Source organism: Polyodon spathula, chromosome 2 (assembly GCF_017654505.1).
Source record: "Polyodon spathula isolate WHYD16114869_AA chromosome 2, ASM1765450v1, whole genome shotgun sequence".
NCBI classification, from domain to species: Eukaryota; Metazoa; Chordata; class Actinopteri; order Acipenseriformes; family Polyodontidae; genus Polyodon; species Polyodon spathula.
The window spans coordinates 103,206,783-103,225,032 of NC_054535.1; the positions used below are offsets into that span (position 1 = coordinate 103,206,783).

At 41.5% G+C, this 18,250-nt stretch overlaps 1 pseudogene; it reads right to left on the reverse strand.

Annotated features, from left to right (window-relative positions):
• The window catches only part of LOC121327374, a 144,362-nt pseudogene that overhangs the window by 88,687 nt on the left and 37,425 nt on the right, over positions 1–18,250 (reverse strand).

Genomic DNA, 18,250 nt, shown 5'->3' on the forward strand with positions numbered 1-18,250 from the left:
ATTTCTGAGTCAACAAAAACTCCTAGGTCTTTTTCATAGATTCCTTCTCCAATTTCAATATCTCCCATATGATATTTATAATGTACATTTTTATTTCCTGCGTGCAGTACCTTACACTTTTCTCTATTAAATGTCATTTGCCATGTGTCTGCCCAGTTCTGAATCTTGTCTAGATCATTTTGAATGACCTTTGCTGCTGCAACAGTGTTTGCCACTCCTCCTACTTTTGTGTCGTCTGCAAATTTAACAAGTTTGCTTACTATACCAGAATCTAAATCATTAATGTAGATTAGGAATAGCAGAGGACCTAATACTGATCCCTGTGGTACACCGCTGGTTACCACACTTCATTCTGAGGTTTTTCCTCTAATCAGTACTTTCTGTTTTCTGCATGTTAACCACTCCCTAATCCAGCCAAGTGTGTTTTATTGAAGTAGGACTCAGTCAAGCAGACACATGTTTCAGTTATTGTGTTATTCACTGCTTTTAAAGCAGGACATCAAGACTAGAACAAAAAATGAAGAAGAAACACATTAGCTAAGACAGCCGGGATACTGCATTCCAAACACACACCACCTGCTCTTTAACCCCTTCAGAGCAGGATGGGACTGACTGGTCACAATGCTGTGCTGATCATGTCAGCAACAAACAGCTTGAGTTCTAAAATGACAGTACATCGTGCAAGGTGAGTGCACGCTAAAACACAGGTGCAAAGAATAATAATCTGTACCTTTCAGCCTGCGAGCCGCACTCTGCATCAGTTAGCAGAGAAAAGGAGAACCTCTCTGCGATTTCCGAGAGCTGACTCAAGCCCCATGTGTCCTTGCGGCTGGGATTAGCCATCACACATAGGATATCGTATGTCAGGCTCCTGCTGGTGTCCCCCAGAGGGGACTGCGCACCATCCGCATTCACCTTTGAAAAAAGTGGTACATTCCTGGTTAACATACAGACTCACTGACAGATCTACCACCAGATGCTGACACTTTCAATAGCTGTAGAATGTCTAGACCCAATGTTATTACAATTGAATATGTGCTTTTAATAGAACTTTTACAGAAGGTCCTTCACAAGGTTTGTGACAGTTGCCTGAGGATAATAATACTTTGTAAAACACATGGCATTAAGAATGTAAAAAGCAGACATACTTTTGCAAATTGCATGTACAGATCCGAGGAGATAAATTGGTTTAAAATGTTAAAGCATTCTTCAAGATTGAGAAAAGCAGACACTAAGACATTTAGAATAACTGACAAGTCTGACCTTTTTCATCCACAGCTGCCTTTAGATACCTGTAATGTGTCCTATTAAATGCTCCAACACTTAGCACACTCTGATTTCCTTCAGCACTAAATAGTTTTAGCTAGGATAGTTTTATGTTTCTTTCTTTTTTTTAAATTCTACTCATATTAGTTAGTACTGAGCTACTCTGTTGTGTGTGTGTGTGTGTGTGTGTGTGTGTGTGTGTGTGTGTATTTATAACAGAAAGTGATGTCACTTTTGTATTTATATAACACATTATAAATCACTTATGAAAACTCAAGCAATCATCATTAACAGTCTGGCAGGAGCTCAGGTTATCTTATCATGTGTACAGATGTGATGCCTTCCTGTGCAAAGAACAAACTTCTAAAAGAATCATTCCTCTTGGTTCTTGCAGTAATATACATGATTGGTCAGAGCAGTTTCTTACTGGTTCTGTGCAATTTAGATGGTTTTAGTTCTCTTTATACACTCAGCCATCACCTTGAAGAATGTGAAAAGGAATGTCCTTACCAAATTTAATTAAAATTGAACAAGTGGTCTCAAGATGCGGCTAAATCTCAGTCACAGATAATATTGTTTCATTAAGGGAAGTAAAAATAGAGTAAAGAAATAGATTGCCAGGATAATGTTATTTTAGATTGTGATTACTGCTGTTCTAAATAGAGTATCATATGAATAAGCCACAGACACAGAATAGATGCAATTTTAGTTTTCTAGTCAAATGATTGAGGTGGAATTTTTTTTTTTTTTTTGGAGGAATTTGGCTCGAGAACAGAGGTTGGGAGGTTGAAAATTAGAACTGAATTATGTGTATCACCTAAAAAAGATTCCCCTGCTAACTAACCCATGTATGTTTAAAATGGGGGTGTGCACAAACCTAATCCCCAAAACATACTGAACTTAAGTATTTTTGAAATTTTCCTTAACATCCTTTCGATGATCAAAATAGGTATATCACTTCATCTGGAGTTTGCCAGACGATATGATGCCAGAATGTCCACACTTGTGATATGCAAGTGGTCCTACATTAATCATGTGTATGCACTGAGAGCAGACAGTGAGAACAGACACTGAGAGCAGACACAGAGCAGACAGTGAGGGAAAAGGAGGAAAAATCTAACTGAATGCTACTCATTCTTGTGGGATCTTGATAAAAAGTGACTGAAAACCAAGATAAGTAACCAAGGTCTGCAAATTTGTGATGATTGTGCTCGGACCATGGTCAATAACTCTGGCAGCTGCAGACCTTGCGAGACCCTTACCTTCTCTAATACGTTAATCACAGCACTCAGCTGCTCCCCTGTCACCTCTATCATGATCTTGCTGAGCAGGCTCTGCAGGACTCTGTTCAATATGCTTTCATCCAGGGGCTGGTATAGCTGCTCCACCACAGCCCACACAGCCTGAGTCTCTGGGTCTGACACGATGGTGACGTTGGCAACACTGAACTCTGGGTCGACTCTGGTGCCCCCTGTGGGGTTAAACAGGACCACCTGGAACCTCTTGGGAAGGGGATTGGACGAGGTCTGGTCAGGGGTCAGGGTAATGTCCATAAACACATTTCTTTGCCCAGCTTCAAAAGTAAGCATCCCCTCAGATTTCCCAAAATCCATCCCTGCAACAGCTGGCCAGATTGTAGTGTGTCCCACTGTCTCAGCTTTCTTGAGCTCCTGTGTAGAGTAAAGGGGGAAATAATGTGATATAAACAACACATTTCTTTCAGTAACAAACACTGTTTTTATACCTTCATGCATTCCATAAATCATTGCATGCAAATGATTTATTTTTAGTAGCCAGTACACAACCCTTATCTTCATAGAAGAATACCTTTGTTTTATGTGTGACTGCAGATGATTTGATGTAATTTTCATACTAAACGTTGTTTCTGGGTTAGATGATTATTTGATGTGAGGATTACAGATGCCATAATACATTGAAACTAGTTGTATAAAATCAAACTGCTACATTAAGTAAACATGCACAAAATGTAGAAGAACCGCTCTGCACAATGTTTTTATTTTTTATTTATTGCACTTGCTAACCATGTCACAGCAGCTACAGGCAGATTGCCATGGAAACAACTGTTCACTCACATTGACAGCTACAGGGCTCATCATTTACATACACTGCTGTGCAAAAGTCTTAGACATGCTGCTTTTTACTACTCTGATGAGCATCAATTTACTCAAAGCCTCCACTAGTGTTTTCTACTATTATAACAACCTTGACTTGCATAGAAAAGGAAAAACATTGAGTGAAACAGCTTGGATCACTTGATTTTCAAGGTGTGGTATCTAAAGCATAATCAACAAGTGCAGAGAAACATCTGTAATCGACAAATCCAGGACAGGAAGACCCCTAACAAGGATGACCAATGTTTGAAGATAATATTTGAAGATAACTGAGAAGTTCTTATTCTATTGTTACAGAACTAGGTTAGGACATTCTTTAGATGTTATTGAAAGTATCAGAATCTGGGGGTCATTTTGTTGAATGTAATTCAAGGGGTTTGACACATGACCTGTCAATCTGGACATGGCAGCATAGCAACATTCAACACATTAAATAAACCAGGCTTTAGCCTGACCAATACAGCAAATGATTTTACATAACAGTTGACCAACGCTTGTAACTCTGCTACAATTTATATTTAATTTTTAAAGCGAATCCCAGTTTCTCTGGAACAGAATTAGGGCTGTGGCCGAAGGATCGAAGGTTCGTTCGCTAGCCTGGGATTCGAAGATTGTTTTAAACCTTCGAAGGTTCGTCACATGGGTTCATACACTGCATGTTTTTTTTTTTTCTTACTATTAACAGAAACTTTTTGACAATGTGTGAATACTATAAATCACACATTACATGTCACTCACATGCAAAATTTGATCTTTTGATTTGTATAATGCATATTACGTAAACAAAAGTTTTTAATAAAATCCGCTACCACATCGTTATACATTACATACAACTGGAGCAGGGTATAGTATCCAAAGCAGTGGGCAGGTACCTCTAGTGGCTGTATTGCTTCAGTAAAATATGTACTTAATATCTAGTGTACAAGACAGGGTGAGAGAAGTGCTATGGTAGAATATGTTTGAAACATACAAAATATACGCTAACACAAATAATTTTAATTTCGAAAACTGAGCAACATTCGCCCCTCCCCCCTCCAGCTTGTGTTATCCAGAGGCAGACCTTTAATTTCTTCATTTTCCATCTCTACAGCAAAGTGTTTTACAGTGTAAACTGTATTTAAAGAAATATCTTGAAACCCCTCTGCTGTTTGGGATTTTTTTGTTAAATGCCCAGACAACCAAAAATAAAGGTTGAATGCAAACTGTGCAAGCGACTTGTATCATGGAGGCATAACCAATCTCTGGGGTCACTTGACAAGCGTAAGTTCATATTATTAGTATTATTAATATTTTTAGTAGTAGTACAATACTACTGATAACCTGCTTGGAACGGTGACTGTTAAATAAAGCTTTGTCCGCTGCAGTTGATGCTGCTGCAATGCAGGCTTACTGTATGTATCGCAAACATCTTCAATTACGTGTAAATAAACAAAGTGTATTTTTACTTGTATTTATAGTCTAAAAACAGGATTACTGTTGTATATAAAGTATTTTTAAACTACATGTGAATGTTTTATTCCATTTATATGGATTACCTGTAAAATAATAGGATTTTCAATCAAATGTAAACAAGTAGCCATGGTGATATCACCAATAAATTATGTAAATGAGTACCATTGAAGGTTCGAACCTTCCTTCGCTAATGTGTTCCGAACCTTCGAAGGTTAACATGTACCCTTCGTTGCAGCCCTAAACAGAACATACATTTTAATTAGCGGTGCCCTGTGCTTTACAGTTTTGGTGACAAATCTCAAACTCATGTTATCTTGAACTATTCTGAATACCCCCAGAGTAGCAGTGGAAAAGGTTACCGTAGCACCCAGACCCGGTGGAACTAGCTGGAAAAGCACATCTCATTGTGACTGATGAAAGGCACCAGAGTGATCAGCTTGTTTTACTTGTTTACGGTATAATGATCCAACATTGCCAGCAGCCCACAACGCAAGAGAGGGTGCCAAACTGCTCTGAATTAGCCAAACTACCCGCCAGCAGATTCGTCAAGCCAGTCGCTTGTGTCTGTTTGTGAGCCAAATTCAGTTTGTTAGTGCAGCCGCCAGCACACACTAACAAGTACACAGATAGCCAAAGAGCTCAGATATCACAGGCACCACTGAAAACAAAGCAGGCTGAGCCCCTATGACCGTAATGATTTCAAAGTCAAAAGACGTCATTCCTAATGAGTGTCAGCAGGTGGAAACTCAGGCTAGGTCACTGGTTCAAATCGTGCTCTAATTTGGACATGCTCCATGTACACTACCAGCAGCTGAGCTTCATGTGCATGGGTGGTGTTCTGTGGGAAGGCAGGGCTGATTTGAACTCAAGCACACAACAAAACATCTGGACTTGTTTAGAGTTTGTTTCAGGGTTCACTGATGCTAATTAGTAAACTTTAACTATTTGGTGGATAGCTATTCAAAGCACCCAAAATACTCTAAGAAATCACTCACTTAAGAGGAATGTGTTTCTTTTTAGTAGTCGATTATAGAAAATAATAATAATAATAATAATAATAATAATAATAATAATAATAATAATAATAAATAATAATAATAATAATAATAATAACAACAACAAAGTACTGTCTGTGTAGCTGGGAAGTCCAGGTGCATACTTTGAGGTGCGGCCACTAGAAACAGCTGAGAAGGTAGTCTTTGATATCCTATTGCACTGCAGTGCCAGCAAATCCTGTCTCTGGCGCTACAAAGCTGAATCTGTAAAAGCAGAAATGTGGTTGATTGACTGACCTGCATGCTGTAGCTGACGGAGAGGATGGAGCTAGTGCTGAACTCTCTGACCACCTGCAGGCTGAGGAGGGTGGATTTCTGATGGACCACAGGGAGTCAGGAGCCCACAGTGAAGAGGAGCAGCCCCTGTGGGCTATTGCTCTCCACAACTGTGATGTTGGCAAACCTGCTGCTTTCGTTGATCATGGCTCCGGCACCCACCTGGTAGAGCTCAACCAAAAACCAGGACCCAAACTCTGGCACCTACCCACAGTGAAAAGAAGAAAGCAGGAAACACTTGAATGCGATGCTGTGGAACGGACTGTGATTTTGGTGCTGTCGATTTTGCTGCATGCCGTATCAACGGATTACAATTTGTTTTTCTTCATTTCTAATTGTGTTCCAGTGCATGGTCACCTACTGAACAACCCCAACCTCATTCCAGTACTGTAAGGTACAAAGTATTCATGGGGGATAGACTAGGTTATTGCTAATATGTTTTTAACTCTTAACATTTCTTGCAGTTTTGGTAGGCAAGCTCTACCCATGGAGAGATGTGAAAAGGCTGACGTGTTCAGTGCTCAGGAGCTTCCTGAAGAACACCTATCAGCACAGACTTCAGCCACAACCTGCTTTCCCTTCTCTGCTTTCTAGCTCCTTTATTTCTCCAATACCCTGGTCCAATCACCAGGCTCCAGAGTACTTTACTGTACATTTATACTGAGCAGTTTAAAGGAATGCAGAAGAATCCTCTGCCTCTGTAAAGCGCTTTGTGATGGTGGTCCACTATGAAAGGCGCTACAAAAAGATACTATTATTATTACATATCATCATCTGCCCTGTCTTAATCACTGATTTCTTACGTGTTTCAATCCTGCTGTACTGTATGTGTTTTCTGTTGTTCTCTACTGTTGCTTTACCTTATATCACATGTATCTTATGAGGCGGCACTTGACATTGCAAGAGTGGAGGTGGGATTGCTGGGACACTTGACACAAGCATTAAAATAACCTCCCAGAACAAGTTAATCAGCGTAACACCACAAATTGTTTTGGATTGTGACTTTTTTTCAATATGTCTGCATTTTTTTTTTTTTTTTTAAAGATCGCTTACAAACAAAGGTCAATGGGGAATGTAAAATCAAATCATAATAATCTGTTATATATTTGAAACATGGTAAACGCTGCCAAGAAAATAAGAGCAAGTGTAAGATTTTTTAAAAGACGAGCTTAGGAAAAAGTATGGCAAGTGGTTGATATTGCTGTCAGTTATTACCATAGACAAAATGGTCCTTCTTTTAGTTTCACCCACCTTGTCAGATCTGAGTTCCAGGCTAAAAAAGCACAACGTCTCCCCCTTGTGGCAGGTGGTTGTTCCTGTGATGGACAGCAGTTCACCGGTCAGGTTCACTCTGTTGTTTTGGAGTAAAACACTGGTTTTATTGAATGTAACCCTCCAGGACACTGCTACATCTTCAAAGACCCTACAAGTTAAAAAAAGAAATAAGGAAGTGAAGCCCCTTTCTATAAAACTGACTTTTAGCTAGAAATAACGTATTATGTTAGCACTACTAAAGTACCAGTAATGAAAGATACACCTGAAAGCACTGAATCACCTATTCTGAAGAAAACTGTGTGATCCGGGGTCATACTTATAGATAATTAACCGCTGTGAATCCATTTATATGAAAAACAAACTGGAAACATTACAGAACAGGCAAGAAGCAACTATGGTGTTTATAGGAATTCTAAATTAACCTCCTGCGTTATTTTTGAAAGCCTTTTAACATCAATGTTAATGTTTAGAAAAAAAATTTAATTATGTAAATGCTTTGTGAATATGCTCCCCGGTGTCTTGTCGAGTTTAACTGTTAGCACATTGTTTTTATGGATCCCTACCAACAGGCAGATATCTGATTCCCATACCTAGTCTCTTGTCTCTGAACAGTGAGCACCACCTTCATGTTTTCTGAATCTTCATCCAGCACCAACCCAGCCAGAGACTCCACACTAAATCCCACAATCCCATTCTGAAAATCACTTCCTGAAATGTAAATAAAACTCAGTTCATTTACACTGGACATTACCGCATGTTATATATTTTGCAACTTGACAGCCACGGTTCCTGAAATGGACAACAGCTAATTAGAAATGTTCAATAAACTGCAATTCGGCCAGCAAAAACAAGATAAACTGTCACCTAAGATGATAATCTTTGTGAAGGACATGAATCCGTTCTCATCTTTCCCTTCCACAATCTGTGCCCCTCCCTGCGGGCTGCTGAGGTAGACGAAGAACACTTCCTGTCCCTCTGGATCCTCATCATCCAGGATTCCAATGGACACATCAGCCTCCCTCTCTCCATCCAGCAGTGTAATCATCATCGTCTGCTCCTCAAAGTCCTCTCCCTCCCTGGCCCAGGTATGGTTCAGATCTGTCCGGTTGCCCTCAAAGGGTGTTTCTTGCAGTCCAGAAGTTAAACTCTTCCCCCCAAAGGTTTTAACCGTTGCCCTTATGACCCCAATGAACCCCACAGTCCTCTGCACCCAAAGCATCACTCCTCACAGTGTGCTGTTGTTTGTATCTTCCACAGCATGCACCAATGTAGGTACAATACTGAGCAAGCCATTGATGATGTCATTGGCCAAAATTGTTACTGACGCCACACTGGATTCTGGGATCAGCCGTGGCTTCAGATACGGGGAAGCTGGCCGGCCACTCAAAACTTCCACGTTGGTTAAGCTTATGTAGAAAGTTTCATCAGGCTCCATAATGTTATCGTTCAGTACAGAGAGCCTGATAAAGGCTTCCGTTTGACGCAACTCAAAAATTAGCTCTCCGTTCTGGATGGCCTCAAAGTCTTCTACAGGTTTGGCACTTCCTGTTGACGTCCGGTAGGTCAGACTGGTCCAGTTGCTACGGAAACCAAACAGTCTCTGAACGTACAAGGTGATTGTCTGGACGCCTTTCTCAATCACGAGCTGTCTGGAGTTTGGCGCAAACTGGAAGATTCCCAGAGGCTCGATTTCTGCTGTAGTAAAGCCAGACCTGGAGGAAAAGAGAAACAGAAATTAGTTATAATGTTACCTCCATTAAGCACTAATTGATTGTTTAATTACCCTAGTGCCCTATTTGGAGCCTCATGCCTCACACACACACATGCACATTTTCAGTTATATTTCACAGCTTTCATGAAGAATCTACATTTCTTCCCCTTGCTTTTTAATAATATCTTTTCCCCAATGATTATATTATATTACTGTGTGCATGCGTGCTTTCAGTGTATTCAATGCATCGACTGTTATCTATGATCACCTATGCGATATTCGATTGCAAAGTTGGTTGCTGATTGCATCTCTATGAGTAACCTCTGTAAACGTGATGTGTGTGTCCTGCCTAAGTATCTTCCAGCGCATATGTTCCAGTGCTGTGTGACACAGGTACCTGAGCCGAGCCCCACCGGAGGAGCTGGAGTGCACTGCCCTTAGATGCACAGCAACTATAGCAGGTTAAAAACAACAATTACACCCAGAAGCCAAAAAATACAAAAATAAATAAAGACACTGACAAAGGCTGACGACATTTATCTAAGAAAGCACCACGCCAGAAAAACAATCTCTCTCTCTCCCGTTCGCTCGCTCTCTCTCTCGCTCGCTCTCTCTAATTGAAACCTTACAAGCTGTCCATACTGTTATCCTTAGTAACCTTCACAAATAAAACATTAACAAAAACCTCTTAACACAAGCTGTTAGTAATATTTGAAATCCTTCCACACCTCACCATTAGCAACAAAAGTTAAATTGCTAAACACAATTAAAAGAATAAAGCACGTTTGGCTTAGACACATTACTGCCCCTCTGTTTTGGGTGTCATTGCTTTAATCTTACTCACTGGATGTAGGTGTGATGTGGCCAAGGTGGAGGCCCACAGGTTCCTGCCCAGGTGTGTATCCCCTACTCCACAAAGACGTTTCCATACAAGCCTACCCTGGAAATGACAGCAGCACAGCTACTGGCTGTGGAGTCAGAGATTTGAAGAGCCACTGATTCAAACCCAACCTAAACAGCACAATCCAAAACAAGAGCGTTACACAGAGATGGGTTCCATTTCTATGTGTCTCTAAGCTTCACTGAATTGGATTTAGAGAGAAGCACATCACATTACAGCAGCCCAGACTCAATGGGGGTGCCCAACCCGCCATACCAGGATACGGAGCTGTGGGTCTGTGTGGTACAATCCCATTTCTGCAGGATCCAAAAGCATCGGAGGCCTCTCAGTAACTGCAGCTCTCCTTTTACTCAACCCTTCTCTTATTTTAGATCAGATATTACATTGTTCTCCATTAGAAGAGCTCATCATCAGACAGAACCCAAACACCGGTATTGTTCCTCTTTTGAATCTTTGCTAAACGTCCCTGTGTTTTGTGATTTCTTAAAGAAAGGCACTTCTTTGTGATCTTATCTTGTTCTACCATCTAGTGGTCAGTAGCTGCACCTGCAGGGGAAACAAGGGCTTTACCTCACAGTTCGCTTCCTCTTCAGGAACAGACACCACTGCGGTCTTTGCTTCCATCTGAATACGAGGGGGGTTGCTGAAGCTCCCACCCACTAGACTTACGTTGGAAAGCTGAATGGTGAAGTTAAACCCAGTTGCAAAGAAAACCTGCAAGAAAACGTGGCAACATATTAATGCCGTTCTGTAAAAGGTGTGCCATATGTAGAGTAATAAAGCTAGCATACAAATCAAAACATATATGTGCCAGGGAATTTACAAGGCAATACAGAATTAGAGATGATTATATATATATAAGGTCAACTAGCTTTAGTTGTATACCAAGGTAAATGCATTGGGAATGAAAAGTAATGCGAAAATATTTATTTTAATATAATATTCATATTTAATATACATTGTATGGCACAACTTTGCAAAATAAGCATCTATAACTTATTCATATTCAATACATATTGTTTGACAAAACCTAGCAAAAATACACAACTCTTCAGCCAATGAAATCTTTATGGAAATAAAATAAACTTGGCACTTCACATTTCAAACACAATGACACCTACCTGATTACTTACTGGCACTACACTAGTCCCAAAGCTGGAACCGTCTTTTAGTAAGACGTTTCCCAGAACAGTGTCCATAAAAAAGCCCTGGCCTTGGCCGTCGACTTTGATTTTATACTCCACGCTCACGTTTCCAAAGGCCCAGGCATGGCGGGTGATGTTCAGGAGAATGTGGCGGCTCAGCTCTGGCCCCACGTTCACAGACTGCCTGTTTGAATATACTGCAAAGAGGCTGTGAGGGTCGTCGTTGGCCTTCACAGTAAACCTGGTGGAGCTCTTGTTAACGTCCAGCTCGGTGCCCCCTTCCACAGAGCTCAGCAGGAGGGTGCACTCCTCGTTCAACTCTGGAACATCGTCAGGTAAGAGATGGATGGTTATCTCCACCAATCTCTGCGTATCAGGAATAGTGACCGAGCCACACATTGAGCCAAAGTCTCCTGTTATGTCAGAATCACTGTGCAGCTCCCAAAACACCTGCAGAATGAAGAGTACACAAGGTCAATGCTGCCTACCAGGGTGGAGCTGGAGAAACTGCAAGTTCACTAAATGAATACAATAGCATTCAGTACAGGTGCAGCAATTTGTGTTCATTTCCTGTACACAATATCCACCATATCATGGTATACATTATAACATTCATTCTAGTGTACTCACTTGGAAACATATTTTAGCCTCACTCAGCAAATCTGATTTGTAGATTTACCGTAATGTTCCCCATTGTTCCTTGCACCCTTGTGACCAGGAATGTGATACTCAGCATCCCCTCTGCAGAACTCGACTCCATGTAGGTCACCTGTCTCAGGGACTGCTGGGTGAACTGGACTATTCCATTGGGATCACCAAACTTCTGGATCTAAAATAACAGACAGAGAATCAGAAAGGCGGTATGTACAGCAAGAGCATTCACCACTGCCTCACAATAACAACACGAGTCTGCTATTGGTGCTCACTCTGCATTTATTTTAATTTAGGCTGTGACAATTCATGTCAATTAATGACACTGAGTGTACAAAGAGATAACAATCTGCCGAGAGGATACAAGACGAGACGGAGTTAAAGTCAACCTACTGTATGGAATCAAACCAATACGTACAGTATGTGTTCTTTACACTACAGTTTTTAGACAGAAGTGGATGGTTACATTAATCTGTTTTTACTCTCAGGAAGGTAAGAAGCTAGACCTTCTGGTTTCACTGACCCTGCTTAGCACTGACTGTGGGCTACAGCTACCTTACTGGAGACCAAATTAGGTGTGCCAAGATTAATCGGTATACAGAAACTAGAAGTGTAAATGTTTACAATGCCTTTTGTCTTTAAATACAATTGTAGCATTTCTTACTACTAAGGTGACATTGCCTGCCCTCAGGTCCATGTCCACTTCCCCCGAAAGTAGGCTCAGCTTGATAATGAAAGTCTCCTGCACTTCCACGTCTCCATAAGGGAAGATCTTCAGGTCGAAGGTTCGGATTCCTCCCTCCCCATCTCTGAAATGGAATGATCCATTCACAGGTTCACCAATGTCTGTGTTTACTGATGGCAAAACCTCTTTTGAATTGGGACCTAGAATGTTCCATTTTATCTGAGGAAGGTAATCAAGTTAAAGGTTAATTGGCAAATGAAATCTCCACTACCCTGACTTTAATCTCACCATTATAGTCATCACTTAGCCTCCTGACCTTTTAGGCTGTTTGAAATGTATCTAGCTTTTTAAAGAGCGCTTCAAGATTCGAAACCCCTGTTAGCTTTTAGAGGAAGGCTACCTGTTGACTAATGACCAGGCTAAACCTAGCAATTAACAGCTAAGAAATAACAACTTACTTAATACAATATTATTTATTTTGTCAGAGCATACTGAAAGACTTTTCACAGGTGAATGTGAGCATCGCCTTACCTCCGCAGCCCCTGCTAATCCTCCTGTCCTGTCCAGGGCTAGCATTATGATTGGAGTGATGTTGGGGTTTGGAATGACCAACAGGCTTTCATTCAGGAATCGGATTAGTCCGTTAGGTGAGTCGCTTTTAGCAATGGTCACTCTGGTCACTAAGTGGGTTCCTAGAACTGCTCTCCCTGTGGCGGCTGTGAGCTGGATCTCCAAGTGCTCCTCATATTCCCTGCCGTGAGATGGGAGAAATATTTTAATCTTCAATGGCACCACCCCTGGAACAGCAATTTAGTCAAACGTGTGTGTTAAGGTGAGTGCGCCACCCCCTGCAGGCAATGGCGAGTGATTCAGTCCCTCTTACCTCTCCATGTCATCAATAATGGAAATGTTGATGAAGCTCTGGTTCTGCCCATGGTAAAAGGTGACTGAGCTGTTCGGAAGGCTGTAGTCGACCCCACTGGGGAGTGCAGTAACACTGCTGGAGATGAAGATTGCCATCACCAGTCCGAACGTGCCCTGCCTTCTCAACACTGGGATCACCAGAGTCCCTGCATCCTCCTCCACTGAAACGCATTAGAACAAGCCAGACAATCAAAACACTTGCTGGGTTAACAGATTTTATTTCATACAGTGCCCCTTACAAACTGAGATCAGCGCTTGAAGCAATTGGACATCTGCTTATACCTGATTTACAGAGGTGATCCTAAATCTTGCTGCATAACAAGGCTTAACATACAATCCAGTCTTGACAAAAATAATAATGCATTTCTAAGGTTGTCAAACAATCTATATAAGTATCAAATTATCCATTAAACTTATGTCAGCTAACATAGAGTGCCAAGTTTTCACTCCAACTCCTTCAATTAAGGTGACACTTAGAAGAAACTCAGTTAAGTAGATAAACGCTTCTGACTGAGTTTCTTGTAAGTTTCACCTCAAGCTTCTGAATAAGTGTTTTGAAGCGGTGGATGTTACTCTGTGGGCTGCAGTGAAAATTCAGTGAAAATGAGCAAAACCAAAAAGCAGAGTGTCATAAGACTGGAATAAAAAAAAAAAAAACATTCTATGTGAACGTTTTGCACATAGACTAACTGATAAAAAAGTGTGTTTGGACGTGTTACACACAGGTGTTGCTGTAAAACAATGTCTGTAACATCATTGTGTGGCTCAAGCTGGACCTCAAAACATGCAGACAGTTTACCATGCAGCGTGAGGTACTGGGGGTCGAATTCGATGACCCCCTCTGCGTTGTCATTCTTCTCAATGACAATCCTGATGGAGGATATAGTGCCCACTGCTGGAGGCTGGATTAGCTGGAGCCCATTATCCCTCACAGTGAAATCCAAGCCACTGGCAACAAAGTTACAAAACTGTTACAAACATGCAGGGGGATTTACAAGTTGATGAACTAACCACATCTACTGATCACCAATCATAGAATAAATGTGGTCAAACAGCTTTGTTTGCCACAGAGCTTGAGTGATTCGCCTACCTCCCATTGAGAAGCTCCACTCTGGTGATATTAATGAAGAACTCCTCGGGGCCCTCAGGAAGCTCATCATTGAGGATTTCAACTGAGATCGGTCTGCTGGCTTCCCCTGGCCCGAATACCAGCTGTCCGGTCACAGGGGCGAAGTCAGAGCCTCCTACCGCAGAGCTACTGAGGGTCTGGTACCAGAGCTGTACGCAGGCAAAGCTGCCCCCTCCACGCACAACCGTAACCTTTACCTAGGAGGGGAAACAAATCACTGCTTACAAGATCGTGCTGTGCCCCTCCATGCACAAATGTAACCTTTACCTAGGAGGGGAAACAGATCACTGCTTACAAGATCATATTGGCCATTTCTTTGATTGTTATAAAGTCACTTGCGAAAAAAATGTTCCCCGCAAAAGGTACAAAATGATTTGGGTCGAAGTTTCATGTGTTCTCCAGCAGGACTCACACCCAGGGTTCCAGAGGATAACAGGTATGACTGTATTATTTTTTTTTTTACACCCTCTGAATCTACATTTTTTTAAATGTTTATTATCCCTTGATATGGATTCTTAATTATCATTTATTTAACATAAAATGAGCAGGAGGAATCACTGCATTGTGGCCTGTAAAAAAGCACCAGGAGGAACCCAAATGATATGCAGCAGGATTCTAACTTGGAGGCATTCAATCATAATCCCACGAATGACAGCTTTGCACCACTGGCTCCTCAGCCAAGCACATACACCAGATGTCTGAACCTGTGGATCCTCTATGGCATCAACACATCATCAGCATTGGTTCTCATGCCGTAGAACTATTCTTTCAATGACTCCCAGATCTCAGAGCCTGTCCCCCACCTATCTGTCCTCCTCAGAGGCCTGCAGGAATTACTGAGAGAATGAAAAGCGCCCGAAGGGGAAGTCACTGGCTGCCATGGTGATATTGGCGTACCACATGGACTGCTCAAGCTCCGCCCCCTTGCTCACTCCTGTCAGGGTTAGCTGGTAGAGCTGCCTCTCCTCAGGGATGTTGTCATCCAGGGCCTGAAACACAGTCGGCGACCAAGGTGTCATGATCAATTCACAGACAATTATGTAGTTCAGTCATTCATCCACTGCAAAAGGAAACCTCTGGCCACCTAGTATGAACAATAGGTGACAATATGGTTTCATCTGATAATTTTCTCTGTGTATCATTCTCTCTGCATCATGTGGTTTCCTACCTTTAGTTGAATTGTGGCTGCTGACTGCCGGTCCCTCATTATCAGCATTCCAGACGTCTCCTCAAATTCGGTGGCAATTAGAGGAGTTATATTCCAGTAAACTGATTTCACCAAACATCCCTGGACCACTGACTAGGCTGGACTAAAAAACAAACACATTATCTGTACTTCAAATTATAATAGCCCTTACAAACATTTACTGTAGTTTATAATAAAAGCATTGCGAAGTCCAGTAAAGCATAATGAAATCATGTTGAAACAGTGACAATCATTGGAAATCACATACAGTAGTAGAAGCATGTGTAATGGGGGAGGTTGGCATGAACCAGCGAACACCCACACTGTAAAAGACAGTCTTAACCACTATCCAAAAGAGCCAGGATCTTACAGGTTTTAACCATCTCTCACCATCAGGGGTCAGAATTTGTAATGGCAGTGCATCACACATCACTGCCTGTAACATTTTCTGTGCTACACTTTTATAAGAGAAAAAGACAGTACCTTATCAAGGCAGTCCCATTACAATTTCCCATCGGTTCTTCAGTCAGAACACTCTGGGATGATGTGGCAACGCCCACTCTGCCCAGTGCTCCCTGGTCACCCAAAATCACAATTGTGGCTGTGCCTGAAAGACAGGTTTCCCCTCACATTAGAAAGGCATTTCAGCAGTTTATTAAAACTATTGATAATTGAATGGATTATTTTATCACTAACCGTCGATAGGGTTGATTGCTGCATCATTTGTGGCTGAGAGGAGCTGGATGATGAACCTTTCATCGCCCTCCAGAACAGCATCCCGATAGGCCTGCAGAACTATGGTCTTCTTAGACTCCGTCTAGTGGGATTAACAAAGTCTTAGGATAACAGTCTACTAAAGCAGTAAAGGTTAGTGAAATGAGAACGCATAGTCAAGTGTGACAAAATTAAGGGCTAGTTACTTAACCCATTATAGTTATGCTATACAGTAGTTGTTAGATGTAGTTAAATATGCTAAAATGTGAATTTATGAATGCCTGTGCTGTTGAGAAAAAGTCACCAGAAATGTATATTTGTAAAATAAAAAAATAAAAAAATAGTGCACAGCTCTTGTATATGTAGTTCTTTTTTTATACTTGGTATTTGTATGAAATATGAAGTTATCTTAACTTATGTATATCACTTTATATATCACTTTGTAGCCAGAGTGTAGTCATGCAACTTTCTGGTTAGAATCTGGAAACCAGAAAGTCACACGACTCAAACTGAAATGTTCTTCAAGCATCTATTCAGTAATCATATCTGTGTGCAAAAAGGCAAGCAGTGCCCTTTCAAAGTACCGTCGGGCTCCTGGGTGGTTACATAGAGGCAGTCCGAGTGCTAGCCAGTCACCCCATAGGGAGAGTCATTGGGCAGGATGGTGATCTTAGCCCTGTTCCTGAGGGGGTCAATGACAGCCCCCCGGGTGGGATCCTGAATTCCAACGGTGGTGACTTCAGTCAGGGTGACAATAACGGTCTCCGCAAGCTCGGGAATGCTGTCTGCTAACACTGTTAGTGAGAGCGCAGCGATGGCTTGACTCTCAGCAAAGGAGACCTGAGAACAAAACAAAGTGAGACTCCCTAACAAAACCATGAAGATGTTTTCACAATAAGACCTAGAGGAGGCAGGGCTGAAGCATCAGACTGTCACATGATTTGAATAGAATGAGGAAGTCTGTTCAGTTCAGGATTCTCAGTAGAAGCTTAAAGCCAGTCATATTTAAAGAAAATGATAACCACAGTATTGGACAAACATAACCCAGGAGAAATGCTTCACCACAAACCCTTACCACTCCGAAGGTGGGGAATACATCACTCAGACTCCCGTTGGCTTCCCAGTGTACAGTGATTCGTCCAAAGGTTCCTCGCAAGCGTTCAATACTCAGGGTGAGCAGGTTATCTTGCTCCAGCTCTTCAGCTTGTATACTCAGAGAACTCTGGAACAGATGTGTTCAGTTAAACAGAAAGGTAAGAGAACAAATAAAACAAGACACACTCTAAACATGCCCCATCCTCTCCTTACCTGTGCAAAGGCCACTATTCCATGGGCATCATCGTTGGATGGAATGACCAGAGTCACATAACCATTGAAGCTAATCTCCGCTCCCCCATTGGGGTTCTTCAGTTGGACTCTGAATGACTCCTCCTCTTCCGGGATGTTGTCATCAATCACATTGACCACTATCTCCAGCTCTCCGTCTCCTGGTTTGAACCTCAGTTCACCTGAACTAACAGCGGAAACATGACATGAATAGCATTCAAAAGAACAGAGACACCTAGAGAATTGAGAACCTAGTGCTACAGAAATCACAACATGTAATATCCAATACAAAAAATATATGACTAATATTAAAGAACTGGTTTCTTATAAAAACAGAATGTGGCTAAATAACAGTTTATATACTCTATCGTCCGGTTTCACAGACTCTGATTAGCAATGATCTTGGACTATACCTAAAGTAA